General features: G+C 48.7%; 1 protein-coding gene and 1 pseudogene across 3 annotated transcripts in view; one reads left to right on the top strand and one right to left on the bottom strand.

Annotated features, from left to right (window-relative positions):
• LOC138287346 (zinc finger protein 91-like) overlaps nt 1–13,784 on the top strand; it is a 361,147-nt pseudogene that overhangs the window by 231,384 nt on the left and 115,979 nt on the right.
• Nucleotides 1–13,784, bottom strand: part of LOC138287343 (oocyte zinc finger protein XlCOF6-like) — a 50,288-nt gene that overhangs the window by 18,968 nt on the left and 17,536 nt on the right. For 2 of the 3 annotated variants that reach the window (XM_069227701.1, XM_069227703.1), the window contains exon 2: nt 10,588–10,695. The gene's annotated coding sequence lies outside the window, so the exon portion shown is untranslated. Of the gene's footprint in view, nt 1–10,587; nt 10,696–10,995; nt 11,090–13,784 lie in introns of all 3 variants that reach the window. The other variant, XM_069227702.1, reaches the window with a different exon arrangement.

Here is a 13,784-nt window from a genome sequence, read left to right as displayed (position 1 = left end):
TATGTGAGGGTGTTTTTACTGTCTCACTGGGATCCTGCTAGCCAGGACCCCAGTGCTCATAGTGAAAACCTTATTTGTCAGTGTGTTTTATATGTCTCACTGGGACCATGCTAGCCAGGGCCCCAGTGCTCATAGTTTGTGGCCTGAATGTGTTCCCTGTGTAGTGCCTAACTGTGTCACTGAGGCTCTGCTAACCAGAACCTCAGTGCTTATGCTCTCTCTGTCTTTAAAATTATCACTGCATGCTAGTGACCATTTTTACCAATTCTGATTGGCACAATGGAACACCCTTATAATCTCCTAGTATGTGGTACCTAGGTACTAGGTATTGGGGTTCCAGGAGATCCCTATGGCTGCAGCATTTCTTTTGCCACCCATAGGGAGCTCAGACAATTCCTACACAGGACTGCCACTGCAGCCTGAGTAAAATAATGTCCACGTTATTTCACAGCCATTTTACACTGCACTTAAGTAACTTATAAGTCACCTATATGTCTAACCCTCACTTAGTGAAGGTTAGGGGCAAAGTTATTAAGTCTGAGGGCACCCTGGCACTAGCCAAGGTGCCCCCACATTGTTCAGGGCAATTTCACAGGACTTTGTGAGTGCGGGGACACCATTACATGCGTGCACTACATATAGGTCAATACCTATATGTAGCTTCACAATGGTAACTCCGAATATGGCCATGTAACATGTGTAAGATCATGGAATTGTCCCCCCATGCCAAATCTGGTATGGGGTGCCAATCCCATGCATCCCCGGGGCTCCAGCATGGACCCCAGGTACTGCCGAACTAGCTCTCTGGGGTTTTCACTGTAGCTACTGCTGCTGCCAAACCACAGACACGCTTCTGCCCTTCTGGGGTCTGGGCAGCCCAGTCCCAGGAAGGCAGAACAAAGAATTTCCTCTGAGAGAGGGTATTACACCCTCTCCCTTTGGAAATAGGTGTTAAGGGCTGGGGAGGGGTAGCCTCCCCTAGCCTCTGGAAATACTTTGAAGGGCACAGATGGTGCCCTCCTTGCATAAGCCAGTCTACACCGGTTCAGGGATCCCCCAGCCCCTGCTCTGGCATGAAACTGGACAAAGGAAAGGGGAGTGACCACTCCCCTGTCCATCACCACCCCAGGGGTGGTGCCCAGAGCTCCTCTAGTGTGTCCCAGACCTCTGCTATCTTGGATGCAGAGGTGTGAGGGCACAATGGAGGCCTCTGAGTGGCCAGTGCCAGCAGGTGACGTCAGAGAGCCCTCCTGATAGGTGCTTACCTGGTTAGGTGGCCAGTCCTCCTCTGAGGGCTATTGAGGGTCTCTCCTGTGGGTTTCTCTTCAGATAACGAATGCAAGAACTCACCAGAGTTCCTCTGCATCTCTCTCTTTGACTTCTGCCAAGGATCGACCGCTGAATGCTCCAGGACGCCTGCAAAACTGCAACAAAGTAGCAAGACGACTACAAGCAACATTGTAGCACCTAATACTGCCGGCTTTCTCAACTGTTTCCTGGTGGTGCATGCTCTGAAGGCGGTCTGCCTTTACCCTGCACAGGAAGCCAAGAAGAAATCTCCCATGGGTCGACGGAATCTTCCCCCTGCTAACGCAGGCACCAAACTTCTGCTTCACCAGTCCTCTGGGTCCCCTCTCTTCTTGACGAGCATGGTCCCTGGAACACAGGAGCTGGATCCAAGTGACCCTGACAGTCCAGTGGTCCTTCTGTCCAAATTTGGTGAGGGTAAGTACTTGCCTCCCCACGCCAGACAGTAATCCTGTGTACTGCGTGAACTGCAGCTACTAGGGCTTCTGTGCACTTTTGCAAGGAATCCTTTGTGCACAGCCTAGCCCAGGTCCCCATCAGTCTGTCCTGCATTGCTCAACTCGCTGAGTTGACCACCGACTTCGTGGGACCCTCCTTTGTACTGTTGAGACGACCGCCGTGCTCAGATTTCTTGAACGCCTGTTGAAGTGCTTCTGCGGGTACTGCCTGCTTCTGCTTGGGCTCTCTGTGCTGCTGACAGCCCCCTCTGTCACCTCCTCCAAGGGGCGACCTCCTGGTCCTTCCTGGGCCCGGGCAGCACCCATTTTATTTAACCGCGACCTTTGCAGCTAGCAAGGTTTGTTTGCGGTCTTTCTGCGTGGAAACAACTCTGCATCCTCCAGCACGCGTGGGACATCTTTTGTGCAAAGGAGAAGTTCCGGGCATCTTCCGTTGTTGCAGAATCTTCAGCTTCTTCCATCCGGAGGCAGCAGACATTTTGCACCTTCATCTGGGGTTTAGTGGGCTCCTGCCCCCACAGACACTTTTGTGACTCTTGGACTTGGTCCCCTTCCTTTACAGGTCCTCAGGTCCAGGAATCCGTCTTCAGTGCTTTGTAGTCAGTTGTTGTCTTTGCAGAATTTCCTATCACAACTTTAGTGTGGGGTATCTTGGACACCCTTAGTGTTTTCTTACACTCCCAGCGAACCCCTACACACTATAATAGGCCTGGGGTCCCTCAGTGGTTCGCATTCCACTTTCTTAGTATATGGTTTGTGTTGCCCCTAGGCCTATTCCATCCTATTGTATTCTACAGTGTTTGCACTACTTTTCTAACTGTTTACTTACCTGATTTTGGTTTGTGTGTATATTTTGTGTATTTTACTTACCTCCTAAGGGAGTATATCCTCTGAGTTATTTTTGGCACATTTTCACTAAAATAAAGTACCTTTATTTTTAGTAACTCTGAGTAGTGTGATTCTTATGATATACTGCTATATGATATAAGTGGTATAGTAGAAGCTTTGCATGTCTCCTAGTTCAGCCTAAGCTGCTCTGCTATAGCTACTTCTATCAGCCTAAGCTGCTAGAACACCTCTCATCTACTAATAAGGGATAACTGGACCTGGCACAAGGTGTAAGTACCCGTCAGGGACCCACTATAAGCCAGGCCAGCGTCCTACAGAGGCTACCCCTCCCATGCCTGTAACACCTATTTCCAAAGGGAGAGGGTGTAACACTCCTCTCCCAAAGGAAATGCTTTGTTCTGCCTTCCTGGGCTCGAGCTTTTAAGGTACTTTATTTTAGTGACAATGTGCCAAAAATATCTCAGAGGATATACTCCCTTAGGAGGTAAGTAAAATACACAAAATATACACACAAACCAAAATCAGGTAAGTAAACAGTTAGAAAACTAGTGCAAACACTGTAGAATACAATAGGATGCAATAGGCCTAGGGGCAACACAAACCATATACTAAGAAAGTGGAATGCGAACCACTTAGGGACCCCAGGCCTATTATAGTGTGTAGGGGGTTGCTGAGAGTGTAAGAAAACACTAAGGGTGTCCAAGATACCCCACCCCAAGACCCTGAAAAGTAGGAGTAAAGTTACCCTACTTCCCTAAAAACACACTAATGTTGTGATAGGAGATTCTGCAAAGACAACAACTGACTGCAAAGCACTGAAGACGGATTCCTGGACCTGAGGACGTGTAAAGGAAGGGGACCAAGTCCAAGAGTCACAAAATTGTCCGTGGGGGCAGGAGCCCCCTTAAATCCGGATGAAGGTGCAAAATGGCTGCCTCTGGATGGAAGAAGCTGAAGATTCTGCAATAACGAAAGGTGCCAGGAACTTCTCCTTTGTGCAGAAGATGTCCCACGGGGTACTGGAGGATGCAGAGTTGTTTCTTTGGAGAAAGACCACAAACAAGCCTTGCTAACTGCAAAGGTTGCGGTTCAAGGAAAAGGGCGCTGCCCGGGCCCAGGAAGGACCAGGAGGTCGCCACTTGGAAGAGGGGCCCTCAGCAACACAGAGAGCCCACGCACAAGAAGGCAGCACCCGCAGAAGTACTTGAACATGGGTTCAAGAAAACTGAGCACGGCGGTCGTCTCAACACTACAAAAGAGGGTCCCACGAAGACGGTGGTCAACTCAGCGAGTTGAGCAATGCAGGACGGAGTGCTGGGGACCTGGGTTAGGCTGTACACAAAGGATTCCTTGCAAAAGTGCACAGAAGCCCTAGCAGCTGCAGTTCACGCGGTACACAGGATTACTGTCATGGAGAGGGGAGGCAAGGACTTACCTCCTCCAAATTTGGACAGTTGGACCACTGGACAGTCTGGGTCACTTGGGTCCACCACCTGTGTTCCAGGGGCCACGCTCGTCAGGATGAGAGGGGTCCCAGAGTACTGGTGACGTTGAAGTTTGGTGCCTGCTGCAGAAGGGGGAAGATTCCGTCGACCCACAGGAGATTTCTTCGTGGCTTCCAGTGCAGGTGGAAGGCAGACAGCCCCCAGAGCATGCACCACCAGGAAACAGTCAAGAAAGCCAGCAGGATTAGGCACTACAATTTCACTGGTAGACTTCTTGCTACTTTGTTGCAGTTTTGCAGGCTTCCTGGAGCAGTCAGTGGTCGATCCTTGGCAGAAGTCAAAGAGGGAGATGCAGAGGAACGCTGGCGAATTCTTGCAAGTCGTTATCTGAGGAAAAGCCCACAGGAGAGACCCTAAATAGCCCCCAGAGGAGGTTTGGCCACCTAGTGAGGTAAGCACCTATCAGGAGGGGTCTCTGATGTCACCTGCTGGCACTGGCCGCTCAGAGGCCTCCATTGTGCCCTCACACCTCTGCATCCAAGATGGCAGAGGTCTGGGACACACTGGAGGAGCTCTGGGCACCACCCCTGGGGTGGTGATGGACAGGGGAGTGGTCACTCCCCTTTCCTTTGTCCAGTTTTGCGCCAGAGCAGGGACTGGGGGTTCCCTAAACCGGTGTAGACTGGCTTATGCAAGGAGGGCACCATCTGTGCCCTTCAAAGCATTTCCAGCGGCTGGAGGAGGCTACTCCTCCCAGCCCTTAACACCTATTTCCAAAGGGAGTGGGTCTAATACCCTCCCTCAGAGGAAATTCTTTGTTCTGCCTTTCTGGGACTGGGCTGCCCAAACCCCAGGAGGGCAGAACCCTGTCTGTGGGTTGGTAGCAGCGGTAGCTGCAGAGAAAACCCCAGAGAGCTGGTTTGGCAGTACCCGGGGTCCATAGTGGAACCACGGGGATGCATGGGATTGGCACCCCAATACCAGATTTGGCATGAGGGGACAATTCCATGATCTTACACATGTTACATGACCATATTCGGAGTTACCATTGTGATGCTACATATAGGTATTGATCTATATGTAGTGCACATGTGTAATGGTGTCCCCGCACTCACAAAGTCCGGGGAAATTGCCCTGAACTATGTGGGGCCACCTTGGCTAGTGCCAGGGTGCCTTCACACTTAGTAGCTTTGCACCTAACCCTCACCAAGTGAGGGTTAGACATATAGGTGACTTATAGGTTACTTAAGTGCAGTGTAAAATGGCTGTGAAATAATGTGTGTGTTATTTCACTCAGGCTGCAGTGGCAGTCCTGTGTAACATTTGTCTGAGCTCCCTATGGGTGGCAAAAGAAATGCTGCAGCCCATAGGGATCTCCTGGAATACCAATACCCTGGGAACCTAGGTACCATATACTAGATAATTATAAGGCTGTTCCAGTGTGCCAATTAGAATTGGTGAAAATGGTCACTAGCCTATAGTGACAATTTTAAAGGCAGAGAGAGCATAAGCATTGAGGTTCTGATTAGCAGAGCGTCAGTGACACAGTTAGGCACTACACAGGTATACACATACAGGCCACAAACTATGAGCACTAGGGTCCTGGCTAGCAGGGTCCCAGTGAGATAGTAAAAACACCCTGACATATACTCACAAACAGGCCAAAAGTGGGAATAACAATGCTAGAAAGAGGCTATCTTCTCACAGCCTCCCAGAGCCCCTGGAAATCCTTTGAAGGGCACAGATGGTGCCCTCCTTGCATAATCCAGTCTACACCGGTTTAGGGACCCCATGTCCCTGCTCTGGCGCAGAACTGTCCATCACCACCCAGGGGTGGTGCCCAGAGCTCCTCCAAAGTGTCCTTGGGTTTTGCCATTTTGGATTCCAAGGCATTGGGACACTCTGGGAGCATCTGAGCGGCCAGTGCCAGCAGGTGACGTCAGAGCCCTCCCCTGATAGTGCTTACCTGTGTAGCTGACCAATCCCCCTTTTAGGGTTATTTAGGGTCTCCCTCCTGGATGTTACCTAAGATTCAGATTGCAAGACTACAGCAGGAATTCTCTGCATCCCTTATTTCACCTTCTAGCGACAAAACTGCATCTGGACCTTCCAGGAACTCTACAAACTGCAACAAAGAAGCAAAGGCACCTCTTGCAGCAACGACTAGTGGCGTGGGTCACCTGTCCTGACAAAGTGCATGGATCCAGCAACACAGGTGGTGGACTGAAGTGGTCCCGACAGTCCTAAGGTCCAGCTGTCCAACCTTGGTGGAGGTAAGAGCTTGCCTCCCCAAGCAAGACAGTTCCCCCGTGCACTGCATGTTTTGCAGTTGCCAAGGCTTGTGTGCGAGCTTCCACAAAGTTCTTCGTGCACAGCACTGCTCCGGCCCCAGCACTCTATCCTGCGACGCACAGCTTCCTGAGTGTTTCTCTGGTGGCCTGGGATCCCTTTCTGTAGTGCTGCGTTGGCCTCCTTTTGCACCTTTATGTCACTGTGCTGTGGGACTCCTGTGGGTACTGCCTGGTCTTCTGAGGGCTCTCAGAGTTGCTGAAAGCCCCCTCTGACTCCCCCTCCTGGGTAGAGTCCACCAGGTCCCTACTGATCCCGAGTAGCACCATTTTCCACCAACCACATGCTTTGCGTGTGCCAAGGCTGGTTGGAATCCAGCGACGAAAACCAGACTGTTATCATCCATCCGGCGTGGGACATCACATGCACCAACCAGGAAACCGCATCCGTCTTCTTGGGTGCAGTACTGACTGTTCTTCTTCACTGGTGGTTCCTCTTTTGCAACTTCATCTGGGTTAGCAGGGGCTCCTGTTCTCCCCGGACTCTTCGGTGCTTCTTGGACTTGGTCCCCTTCTTCCACAGGTCTTCAGGTCCAGGAATCCATTGTTGGTGTCTTTCAGTCTCTTCTGGTTCTTGCATAATCTTCTTTCTCGTGTTCTTGTGTGTTCTAGGAAACTTACTGTGATTTACTCCTGCTTTCCTGAGCTCTGGGGTGGATTCTATTACTGACCTTTGCTGTTTTGTTACACTCCCAGCCCCCCTTTACACACTACACATTCCTAGGTGGGAAATCAACTTTCGCATTCTACTATTTTAGTATATGGTTTGTGTTCCCCCTAGGCCCATTGCTATCTATTGTGATTTTCACTATTTGCACTGTTTTCTAACTGTTTTTACAGCTATCACTGCATTCTAGTGTATATACTGTTTATAATACTTACCTCCTAAGGGAGTATAGTCTATAAGGTATTTTTGGCATTTGTGTCACCAAAATAAAGTATCTTTATTTTTGTAACACTGAGTATTGTCTTTCATGTGTGTGCATACTGCGTGACTACAGTGGTATTGCATGAGCTTTGCATGACTCCTAGTTAGGCCTTGGCTGCTCGCCCACACTACCCGTAGAGAGCTTGGCTCCAAGACACTGACTACATTTCACTAATAAGGGATAACTGGACCTGGTATAAGATGTAAGTACCTTTGGTACCCACTACAAAGCAGGCCAGCCTCCTACGTGCAGTGTATGTTAAAGGTGGGACATGTACTTATGTGTTTTACATGTCCTGACAGTGAAATACTGCCAAATTTGGTTCACACTGTTGCAAGGCCTACCTCTCTCATAGGTTAACATGGGGGCTGCCTTTAAATGTGATTAAAGCGCAGTTTCCCTTTGGGAGCAGAAAGAAATGTGGAGTTTAGGGTACGTGAACTCACAATTTAAGAATACATCTTTTAGTGAAGTTGTTTTTTGGATTGTGTGTTTGAAGATGCCACTTTTAAAAAGCAGGCATTTTCTTGCTTAAACTATTCTGTGACTCTGCCTGTTTGTAGATTACCTGTCTGGGTGAGTTTGGCAGTGTGGGCTGTTTGTACTTCTCCTCTAAGGACACAAAGGGAGATGTGGTGTAGCCTGCAAATCCTGTTAGGCCATCTGGGCTGAGGGGAAGGGAGGAGTGGTCACTTACACCTGAAAGGGCTGTGCCTGCCCTCATACAATACAGTCTCCCACCCCCTAGTGTGTGTCAAGGGGCCTGGCCTGGGCAAGGCAGGATCTTGAAAACAACACTTCTCTTCGAAGTAGGCCTACATCAAAGGCAGAAAAGGGTATTAGAAGAGCACTCAAAACCCCCCGAACATCAGATTACTTCTGAAACCAAGAGGAACCTCTGCCCGGGAGAAAAGCTGGAGAAGCTGGAGGAGGAGTATCACCCTTTTGCCCGAGACTGTGCTTTGCTTGATTGTCTTGCAGTAGCTGCTTCTGCCTGAAAGAGGACAAAGACTGACATTTGTGTGACTTCCCACTGGTGAAGATTCTCCAAGGGCTTGAACTGAGCTTGCCTCCTGTTGTTGAAGTCTCAGGTACAACAAAGACTAAAATTGATGCTCCTCCTGCATCACGGCTGGGAGATCGACACAACGTGGCGGGAGAAACTATGCGCAACACCCGCAGCGGCGGCTGTTAATGACAAAAGCCCCCACGCATCGCAGTTTCTTGACACCGTGCGACGGAATTTCAACGCAACATCGCTGAGCGCGGAAGATCAATGCAAAGTCTGTCCGAACCCGGGGTGCCCGTCCGGGATCGAAGCATCGCTCTCTTGCAGGAGAGAAGAAATGACGCACGCTGACTGGACCGGAGGAATGACGCAGGGTCTCGCTTGCGAGTGAGAAATCGATGCATCGCTCGCCCATGCAGCTTTATTTTGATGCTATCCAAGTACTTTTGTGCAATAACAGCATTCTCACTGTTTTCTAAGGATTAACACTCATTATTTATAAAATTCATAACTTGACTTGTGTATGTCGGATTTTTATCGTTTTAGTCTTGTTTTGTTTAGATACATATTATATATTTTTCTAAACCTGTGTTGTGTCATTTTGTAGTGTTTTCATTAGGTTACTGTGTGTGTTGGTGCAAATACTTTACACATTGCTTCTGAAGTTAAGCCTGCCTGCTCATGCCAAGCTACCAAGGGGGTGAGCGGGTGTGAACTGAGGGAGATTCTCCTTTACCCTGACTAGAGTGAGGGTCCTTGCTTGGACAGGGGATAACCTGACTGCCAACCCCATTTCTAACAAGTATTCTTTACGCTCCTGGCAGAATGCAGCATCAGCTAGGCAAACATGAATAGTGGGCACTGCTGCACGGCCCCACATATCGCAATCCATGGCTGAGCCAAAAGCAGTAAGTCTACAAACAGTGGCAGCAATATCCTTCATGTACCACAACAGGGCCAATATTGGCTTTTGGAGTATTGCGTGTGTCGTAATGTCAATAATAATATCCTAGTATCCCACTATTCCAGGGAGTTGCACGCCAGATGAAGGAACTCAGACCCTTCCTCCCCACAATGTGCACAGTGTGATTGTTCTGAAAACCTATGCGTTGCAGCTCAAGGAGCGTGCGGTAGAAGCAATGCAAATACTTAAGGTGGATGAGGCAGAGGCGGTAGTTAGAAACAAGTATTTGCATATATGGGAGCAACAGTATTGCCACTGCTTGTCAGTAATGGCCTCACAAAGCTCACCCCGATACCGTTCCCAAGCCTTGGGCACGGTCATCGGGGCCATGGCCAGCATAGTACTGTAAAGGAGTGTAATCCTCAGGAGGAAGATGCGAGAAGTAAATCAAGCACCTCAGTGCTACAAGGTGCCTGGGGGAGGGTCTGATGCATCTGCCTGTAGACACCACATAGTTTATAATAAAGGAAGACGTCTAAAGGTCTGCATGGAGTGCGCACGTGTATATCCACCAGTGAAATGAAAGAACCGTCCAGGTAGAGCTCTCTCATCACTGGGAGCGCATGTATCATAGTAGATATTTACTACTGGAGCTCCGTTATTTATACGTTTCTACAATCAACTTTGCCGGGGTGCAGTTCTTTGTCATGTTCAGTAAGATCTGGCAATCTCCACCGGCCGCTGGTTGTATGTGGGTCTCTGTGTCAAGCTGCTGACAACAAAATAATAAACAGAGTTGAACTATAAATCAGGAAGGGAAACTGATAGGTGGGTGGAACAAGATGTATGCTGATTACTTTGGATGTTCTGCTACCGCCCATCTCTTAATGACTCTAAATTAGGATCTAGTTAATAGTTGAACACCTTACATTGACTTTTGACCATGACTCCTGCTGGATTTTTCTTTTACTAATTTATTGTTAATTGTCTTACAGCCTAACACCAAGTCAATTGGATACGTAGATTATGCCTCTGCAGCTAGAGCAACATAATTATGAAGAGGCAAGAAGATTGATTCCTTCCTACCACTTCGATCATGACCCGATGATGAAGCATACCTCCTCAGTGGGTGAGGGTCTGTGTAAGGATAATTCCTGGACCTAATGAGATAAATCAATAGAGGCATAATTGTAGCCATACAAATTAATGTGTTTTCTGGAACATCACAACTTGCTGTGTACACTTAGGAGGAAGTGTGAAAGACCAACATATTACTCTCTTTCCCTTGATATTAAAAGTTATTCTCAGTGGTATACTGATTTGACATTTGAACATACCAGATGAAAGACCTGCGGAGTTTGGCAGCCAGGAAGATTTTCTTGGTTGAACCTCCATCATATAACTGCACACACGGTGTTTAGAAAAAAGGCTGTAGGGTCCTGCAGCTGAAAAGAAACACAATCACTTTATTCAGGAATAGATGGACATACTTTATGTTTTGTCATTAAATTAAAACAAGGAAACACCTCAACACATGAAGAGGGCCAGGTTGATTGCTGTCATTGGGCACATGCAGTGATGTATGGACTTGTGTGGTAGACCACTGGCAACGGGGAGGAAATCTTGTGAGAAACTGGATATTTCTTAGGAGGATCAACCACTTGCAAGACTTTGTGGCAGCCACTTTTTAGCAACAGGTATAAAACTCAGTCGTGAATGCTTAGATGTGACTTCACAATACGTACTTTGACAGATTTGAGTTCTAGGAGTAAATCTTGCTGACACTGTACGCTTTTGTAGAGTTGGAATAATGTTCCTGCAGTGACTTTGGATCAAGAGCTGTTGTAAAAAAAAATGGACAGCTGTGAAACATTAACATTATCTTATCATCTGAAGTGTTGAGACATTTGGTGAGAGTTGAAATACTGAGACTTCTGGAAATGATCAAGAAGCCAGTGTGTGTGTAAAACAGTTGAACTCTGAGCCAACTGAAAGAGAAAATTGAGACAGTCAGCCTGGAGACTTAAAAAGTTACGAACCACAATATTGCTTTGGCAAGTACAGCGCAAGAAGTGTGGAGAGACAGGAGGCTACATTATTGTTGTGCTATGTGTTTGAGGTTCAGTGTATTATGTTATCAGTTTAACTTTTCATTTAACCTTTATCGTAGGGCACTATGTTACGTCACAAATGTAACAAAAGTTTATTATATTACATGGTATGATAGAGCACATTAAACCTTTCTTCTACTACATTGCGTAATTTACATTTGTTGTCTGATGTCCTGTTATATGTTTTTAGTACACACTTATAGCCAAATCTAAAGTACTATCATGCTGTCACAATTTTTCCCAATACACACCGACCCTCTTGCATTGTTTGCGAACTTGTGACATGCATAATTACCATGAAAAGTGCATTCTTTGAGATCTGCGATACATTAGTAAAACAATTTGACATCGACAAACCTAGCTTTTCACGCGCTCAGGGTAGACATTAAAAAATAGTCATTGTTAAAATAAGAAGCAATAACAACAGGGAAGAATAAAAATAAATAATAGCAGCAGAAGGATCCTAATAAAAAAGAAGCAATCAGTTCCTGGTCCATGCTCCACGGAAGAGAAAAACGAAGAAAGAAAAAGTGAAACAAGCATGCGCTGACCAATCAGAAGCCAGCAAATGAGAGTGACACCTAGCCAAGGAATGGCTAGAAACGGGCGGGCTCCAAACCCTTTTCAGTTATGAAAATATCTAGCAAGCCACCGTGCATGCAGTGTCTCAGGTGAGACCTAAGAGGGACTTTAAAAATAAACATAAGGTGCTGTCTCCCTCCTGAGCAGAAATACAAAGTCAAACATGTTTACGGCTTATTGTGTTTAAGAACCAACAGGAGGAGTTGTAATTCGTAAATAAAGATAGTCAGTTTGAAAGTGGTGGCAGTTACACACTTGGCATCTCTTTGGGTAAGAGTACCTGCTACTGTGTTTCCGGTTATAAACAATCTACAAATCTCTCTCCGTAAAAATAACTCCATTTAAGCAACAAAAAGACCCACCCAAGTAATCGCCATAGCTTTTAGGACACCAAGGCGGTCATTCCGACCGGGGACCGCGGGAGCACCGCCAACAGGCTGGCGGTGCTCCCAAGGGCATTCTGACCGCCGCGGTCAGAAACGGAAAACCGGCGGTGTACTGCCGGTTTTCCGCTGCCCTGGGGAATCCTCCATGGCGGCGCAGCTTGCTGCGCCGCCATGGGGATTCTGACCCCCATACCGCCATCCTGGAACAGGATGGCGGTATGGGGTGTCGTGGGGTCCCTGGGGGCCCCTGCAGTGCCCATGCCAATGGCATGGGCACTGCAGGGGCCCCCGTAACAGGGCCCCACCATGATTTTCAGTCGCAAAATCGCAACGGGTGCAACTGCACCCATCGCACCCCTTCCACTCCGCCGGCTCCATTCAGAGCCGGCATCCTTGTGGAAGGGTGTTTCCCGCTGGGCTGGCGGGCGGCCTTCTGGCGGTCGCCCGCCAGCCCAGCGGGAAACCCAGAATACCCGCGGCAGTCTTGTGACCGCGCAGCGGTATTCTGGCGGCTCCCGCCGGCCCTGCGAATACCGCGGCCGGCGGGAGTCAGAATGAACCCCCAAGAGTCTCAATGTCCAGTGACAAATCCGTTTATGGCCATAAACCATACAGCTAGCAACAAACGTCACCTGCTGGCTGGGTGTGGCTAAGTGCAGCAAAATGGCGGCATTGCCGTAACAGAACTCCCGGTTGGGGGCTATAATCCTCCACCAACCACAGGGCATTAAATGACCCAGGCCCTGACAACTGACTCAAAGGGGGGCCCTGGTGTTGCTGTGATGCGGCAGATGCCCTTCAAGGCAATTAGACAGGGACTGCGTGAGACCACTGTGCCCTGCCTAATGCAGCTCACTCCAAAGGGCACTGAGGAGCTTCTGTGTCGCTGGTAGAAAAAAGAGGAATGGCACACCAGACCCGTAGGAATGCAGGAGAGCCTGTCCCCTTACCTCCTGCTCTCACGAGCAGGGGCGCGAGCTGCCCAAATATCAGGGCCTCTTCTGACATGGAGGTACTTTCTCGACCTGCTGCGCGTGGGGCCTCACCTCTTGTGGCAGGGCCTGGTGGTGCGCGACTGTCAACCACTGTAGGTCATCACTGAGGGCACTGGGACACAGGCGAGGCAGCCCTCCTGGCCCCTCAAAAAGGGATGTGAGCCAATTGCGGAGATGGCGTGTAAATAATGAGGACTAGGGGGAAAGTTGCTAGGCTTGGGCTGTTTGTCGGTTGTGGCTGATCCTCCCACAAAGCAAGGAGATATCTTTATATTCCACTGCTAATGCATGCCAGCTGATGTGGCGGCTGCGGATGAAATGCAGATGTCATCCACTACATTCTCGATTGCTGCCTCTTCTAGGTGCTGTGGCCAAGTGTGGACTGGGGCCCTAGTGGACTATGCCTTTTTTGACTGCCCAAGGGACTGTCCCTGCGACTTGTCCCACAAGAGTCAAGTGG

The sequence above is a fragment of the Pleurodeles waltl genome, chromosome 4_1 (genome assembly GCF_031143425.1).
Source record: "Pleurodeles waltl isolate 20211129_DDA chromosome 4_1, aPleWal1.hap1.20221129, whole genome shotgun sequence".
In the NCBI taxonomy this organism is placed as follows: Eukaryota; Metazoa; Chordata; class Amphibia; order Caudata; family Salamandridae; genus Pleurodeles; species Pleurodeles waltl.
This window is presented reverse-complemented; position numbering and strand designations above follow the sequence as displayed.